Raw genomic sequence first — 6,070 nt, 5'->3', positions numbered from 1 at the left:
TAATGGCAAATGAAGTCCCTGAATGCTGCGCAACCGCATTTGTGTAATGCAATTAACAGCTCATAGATTAATTTATAATTCATTACAATGTTCGTGTTCATTCATAATTATCGCAATGTTTTCAATGGAAATACCGCAACGCACCTGTACTCATGCGCATTAATCATTAGTTTAATTTGATTTATTTTATGCCTAAGAGTTTTCTAACTGTTCGTTTTCCGACCTCGCTAGCAATAACGAACAATCTCACTTGATTGGCGAATTACTGTTTCAAGGATTTTAGCTACATTATATTCGATTAATTAACTCATTGATTTATGAAAATCAGTCTTCAATAGTTCAATTAAAAACCGTCATAAACGAAAAATATGGACACACATTTCAATTCACATTCCGTTGCAATAATTGATATTGAATGCACAGGATTGGTAGGGTAGGTATGTTGACCGACAGGCTATTCTGCCTCAAATCTGCCTGCAGTTAGCACCGAGGGCGCAACGAGTCGTCGACATCGTAGTTAACACACCACAAAGCAAAAAGCTAAATTTTTATGAAATACGTTTTGACTCTGCATAATAACCGCTCAATTAAGGCATAAATAAATCACAAAACTGAAAATACCTGACTAAGATCGATGCCGTGTTCGCCGCCCATGCCGCAGTCGAGACCGCATGGAGCACCAGCTGCACTACAAGCAATCCTCCCGCAGAGACAACACTCACTATGTCCAAAACGACAAGCGCAGCAAATCAGTCCACGAGACCGCAGCTGGGACAATCGCGATACTCGATAGCAAGAACGAGACCCGCCGCCGGCGCCGGCGCGCCCTGGGCGCGCGTGCGCTGTGATGTCGCGTGCTCGGGCACAACAACGTGCAACGGAACGGTCACAAAATCAATGTATTTCCCGCAAAAAAATAGAACTGTACAAACGGTCAAGTAGACTTTTTGGTTAAAAATACTTAATAGCTTTAATAAATTGTAATTTTGATTAAAATAATTTATCGAATTGATTAAAAATTAATAAGGTGACGCATAATTAAAAATCAAAACTGTAATATCACGGCAGACTTGTTCAGCTGATGCGTAGACGCAACGGAGCGCGGGTGTATGACGCGTCGTGGACACTTGCGCAGCGAGTCTCCACAATGGCGTCGCCGACGATGAGGTGGTCGGTATTTGTACGAGATAACGCGATATCGAGAAAGTTATCGTAAGCAAATAACTTGGAAAGTCGCACAAACTGTGTCAATTATTATCATATGAGCTGGCTGATCGAAACAAACACGCGTGGGACGTGATTCACGATCGACAAGCGAATTGCGAGTAGATACACCAAATGCTTCTAATGTTAAAGTATTTAGGCAGAAACAGAAGCACTCGGTGTTTGCTCATCTTCCACAAGGGAAGAAAGAAAATTGTAGATTAAAACTATAAAAGAAATGTCTATTGCACAAAAATGTCCATGTCCCGCTTATTTCTACTGGCACTGGCAATTTTATCTTACTTTTATCTGCATCCGCTGGTTTATTATCATTTGTGTGAATCATTGCCGAAGCCAACTGTTTCTGTGGTCGTAGGTACATGTACTTTCCTAACTACGAATCCAGGTTTATTGCGTGTTGTCACATGATCACGTTATTCCGAATATTCGTGAGTGTAGTACCACCCTAAGCCGAGTTCAGTGCCCCTAATTACAATCGTATTATTTGCAGAAAGTAATTATCGGTAGAGTGGCGATGAATAAGTAACGGCAATAACTGATAGCCGTGCCATTATTTGAACAGCGCTTACAATTCTGCCTTCATTATTATTCCAGTACTTAACTCTGTAGAAATTAATCAAATTGTGGTATGAAGCCGAATAATTGTTTTAATCTATATAATACTGTGTCCAGTTACTAAAAAGTTTTCGTTACCTAATAGTTACCGTTACCGGTGTCATCGGTAGGAATACCTACGCCAATTTTACAAGGACTGTGTTGTAATAATACCCGACGCCTAACCAACTCGCACACCGCAACCACACTGCCGTTTGTAGCCATGTCAGTTCTTGGTGTGGACATTACAAGCAGGTTATTACTCAAAGAAACACAGGTCTTTGAATTTTAATATTAAATTATATTGTAACTCATTTTTTATAGGTAATTAATTTCATAAAATGTTATTAATAATGCATCTCTTCGGTACCTAGTAAGTTCCGCTTCAGCATTGTCTTCCCAGTAACAGCATCAAATTTCGATATCTTGCATCTTCGCACCAACGGCTGCAAGAGATGTCCACGGGGCGGTATCGGCAAGGGGTACAGGTGGCAGAAGCGGCGGCGCCGGCGGCAAGCCTGCAACACGGGAAGAATGTGTGTGAACCGCCGCGTCATCGTCACCGCGCACCAAATGACTGCTAGTTAGTCCACACACGGAACTGATCGATGAACTGATCGATATATTTCAGAATTATTTTTAATAGGTTTAGGTATATGGAGGTAAATGCCTAACATGTTTGTCTAACGAACAACAAAAAAGATAACAATAAATACAATAAATTCCACAAACAAATTACTGGAATGTTGTTAGCTACAATGACGAGGTCCACGAAGGTAGACTGAATTGAAGAGTGTCGGGAAGCGTTCGTGTTATCATTAAATGTTTTTGGAGCATATTATTAGATCGAATGGTTTGATGATAGTCACCAAGTGTGGGAACGTCTCAATCGTGATGTGGACACGCGGCACTAACCTGCGCGAACGCAGCGCCGCTAATCACGTGAGCAAACGAACCTTTTGCCACGCTGCTACGCCCCGTGCACGCCCATCATTACAGTCACACGAGGTTTGTACAGACAATTACTGCTCTTTCATTTTATCTCAATCACTGAAGATTTAATAAACAAACTTTTAAAAAAAACACCCAACTTCAAAAACCACAAACAGTCACTATACTAAGAAAAATAACAAAATACAGTTTTAATCCAAACGGCAACATCCATGTCATTATTTTTATTGATTTTTGTCTCATTTCGTTTTGTACAAAACGAATAACTAATTAATCAATTTATCCACACATTTTACGGTTTATTTCTACAATCACAGTGACAATTCGTATTCAAACCTATTATTTGAATAAAATATTATTATCGGTTTGAAGTTTCACTTCGCCACCAAAAAAAATACTGATACTCCTGATACTTAAACAGTTACAATTTCTAATGGGTTAATTTTGGAGTCGGTGCCTGTTGCGCCTGTTGCGTCTGTTGCGTCTGTTGCGTCTGTTGCGTCTGTTGCGTCTGTCGAGTCTTTCAAAAGTTTACTCAAAGTTTATCTTATACTCTAATTATTCTTTTCTCCTACTCTTACCTGTTTTAAATTTAATGTATTGTTATTACTTTGTTTTATATAATCCTACTTCAACTTATGTAATTATATGTATATTTTTTACATTTAAGTATTATTTATTTGTTTACTTAGTATTTTATTATTATGTGTATGTGCAATATGTGTATTAAATACGTATTCTGTTACGCCCTCAATTAATTTTGTCTTACAGTTTTTCTTGTAACCGAAGGTTGCCTGTTAACGGTAAGGCCGCCTATTGTACCTGTAATTTTAACTGTTTTGTATATTATATATTGGTCCGTGTGCAATAAAGAATATTTGTATTGAATTGTAATCACCTACCATCAAAGCATAAAACCAAATGCGGGGTCAGCTCATCCCGTTGTACCATTACGAGAATTGGAAAGATGAAGACGACCACAGCTATCCGAAAACTTTTTATTTGTAACAGTTCAACAAACACTGTACGTGTCTATAAAATTTGAGGATTTTGCTCGACTTCCATGGGATCCTCTCATCAGATTTTGGCTTGGTTATAGTGGGACTACCTCAAGAGCATATACCCTTTGTAACTAAAAACAGAATTTTCAAAATCGGTCTCCAATTGACGGAAAAATCGTTGAATACACTGTACATGTCCATAAAATTGAGAATTATGCTCAATTTCCATGAGATCCCCTCATCAGATTTTGACTTGATAATGGAACTACCTCAAAGTATACCCTTTCAAACAAAAAAAAGAAGTTTTAAAATCAGTCCACAATTAACGGAGGAATCGGACAACATACACACAGCCGAACGTGTAACCTGCTCCTATTTGTTTGAAGTCGGTTAAAAAAAGGAATATTTTTGCGCCATCTTTGGCAGTATAAAAGGAACACCTAGGTACACTTGTCTTACAGATAAAATATAATTGAATTCAAGAATGTAGAATATATATTAATGGGTGTAATAAAGAGGTTATGATTTGTAATGTTTGCGAAATGAGACGCGTGACGCGTGGGGAGCGCGACGGGCGGAGGCCGCGACTTGCGGCCGCGCCGCGGCGAACCACGCGATGACAAATTTATCGCGGTGCAATAAAACCGCTCGTAAAAATATTACCGCCCCTTCCGCGAGCCCCACCGCTTCACCCCGTCAAGTCCCGCGAGAAATAACACACTTTGTCTTAGAAAGAACCGCATTCAATCGCGAATACATGCAGGTAGAAAAATCCTAACGCTACAATCAAGAGATAAGGCACATCACGAAATAGAACTTTGTAACCATTTCGTAACTGATGGTCATTAAAAAGGAAGATATTTATATGTGATTTCAATGGTAACACTAACGCTTAACCCTGTTACTTCACGAAATTGTGTTCAGTTTCAGTAAAATGAATGCATCTAAAAACGACTAAATGGACAAAAAATGTAACACCTATAATGATAGCCTGTTCACGTTGTTTTAGAAATGTACCACATCCAACAGGAGCCCGCTATTAACAATTCGTCCCGGTGTTGGTGTGTGGCGGATGGGAAACGATATAACAATATCGTTACATCGTTGGCTTTGGCCGATCTATCGGCGGGGCTTTACGGTTACTGCTGATGGGCACAACAACAATCCACCACAATTCGCCACCGCGGGGCGGCGGCGTCGGCAGCGGCGTCGGCGACGAGCGCTCTCGCACATCTATCTATCTTGTTTACTGTGATTGCGGCGACACAATCTCATTACCGGCATCAAACTCTCGTATAAAACCCTACTTATTTATAAGCGTTTGTTTGTTTTCGATATCCGCAATCCGCGTTTCCTCTATTTATTCATTGGCTTTTTCGCGTTGCTGCGTGTCAGTAGGGTGTTTCATATATATGTCTATATGTGTGACCTCACAAAGTAGAGAACGCTCGAGGTACCTACCTTTCAAATGTTTAAGTCTCGCTTCGAGAACTTCGTTTGAGTAGCTATTTCCAATTGTTATTGCAGAGTGTTTTTCAGCATCTGTCAAACAAAAGAAAACAACGGTAAGAATACACCGTTAACTAAAAAGGTGCCCTTACTCTTGTAGCCATAGTACATACACGTACACAGCATGTCAGTAAGAAGGGACCTGGGCGACCCCTTACAAGCGCGGATGTGCAACATAAACGGAAAGTAAGCCGCTGGGGTCGACCTCAGCACCGTCCTGCCCGACTCCAAAGAGGGCCGGCGCAGATGACGGCCGGAAAGAGTACAAGTACCTACAACCACTGAAATGATATGTAACTGAAATAAATAACTCATGCAAATGTACTGCATTATATGGTAAAAGTACACACACGATTTTTATCTACCTTTTTGTTAGTGCTCTTAATGATTACGTGTGACTATCATGACTAATTGTAAGGCAATTTCGTTCCATACTTACATTTTCATAGTGTTGTCATAGGGCTACCGGCGTAGTGCAGGGCAGCGGCGGCAGTGGTTTTACGAGCCATATTTATGGCCACTCGCTGGACACGCCGTTTTTTTACGATATACATAAAGACGGCGTGAAAGATTTACGCCAAATATATTCGTCCTAATGCTGATTGCCGCCCGCGCCCGCGCCCGCGCCCGCGCCCGCGCCGCTTTAATGTTATTAGTGAATATACGAGTTACGGCTCGCCCGATCTTCACGTAAATTAAATTGATCATTCCTGTCGCTATGATTCGATTATTACGGCTATTCGAGTCGCGAATACTTTCTTTGCATTGGCGTCCATGAATGCAGAGTGTGC

At 40.5% G+C, this 6,070-nt stretch overlaps 1 long non-coding RNA gene across 1 annotated transcript; it reads right to left on the bottom strand.

Moving 5' to 3' along the window:
• Positions 1-2,186: 2,186 nt before the first annotated feature.
• On the bottom strand, positions 2,187-5,770 carry LOC113226414. The gene is made up of 3 exons (XR_003310095.1): positions 5,719-5,770; positions 5,232-5,312; positions 2,187-2,336 (listed from the first exon to the last, which is right to left on the bottom strand). It is a non-coding gene; the product is annotated as an uncharacterized LOC113226414 (long non-coding RNA).
• Positions 5,771-6,070: the final 300 nt, after the last annotated feature.

This window comes from Hyposmocoma kahamanoa, unplaced genomic scaffold, assembly GCF_003589595.1.
Source record: "Hyposmocoma kahamanoa isolate Upper Pololo Valley unplaced genomic scaffold, ASM358959v1 190, whole genome shotgun sequence".
In the NCBI taxonomy this organism is placed as follows: domain Eukaryota; kingdom Metazoa; phylum Arthropoda; class Insecta; order Lepidoptera; family Cosmopterigidae; genus Hyposmocoma; species Hyposmocoma kahamanoa.
This window is presented reverse-complemented; position numbering and strand designations above follow the sequence as displayed.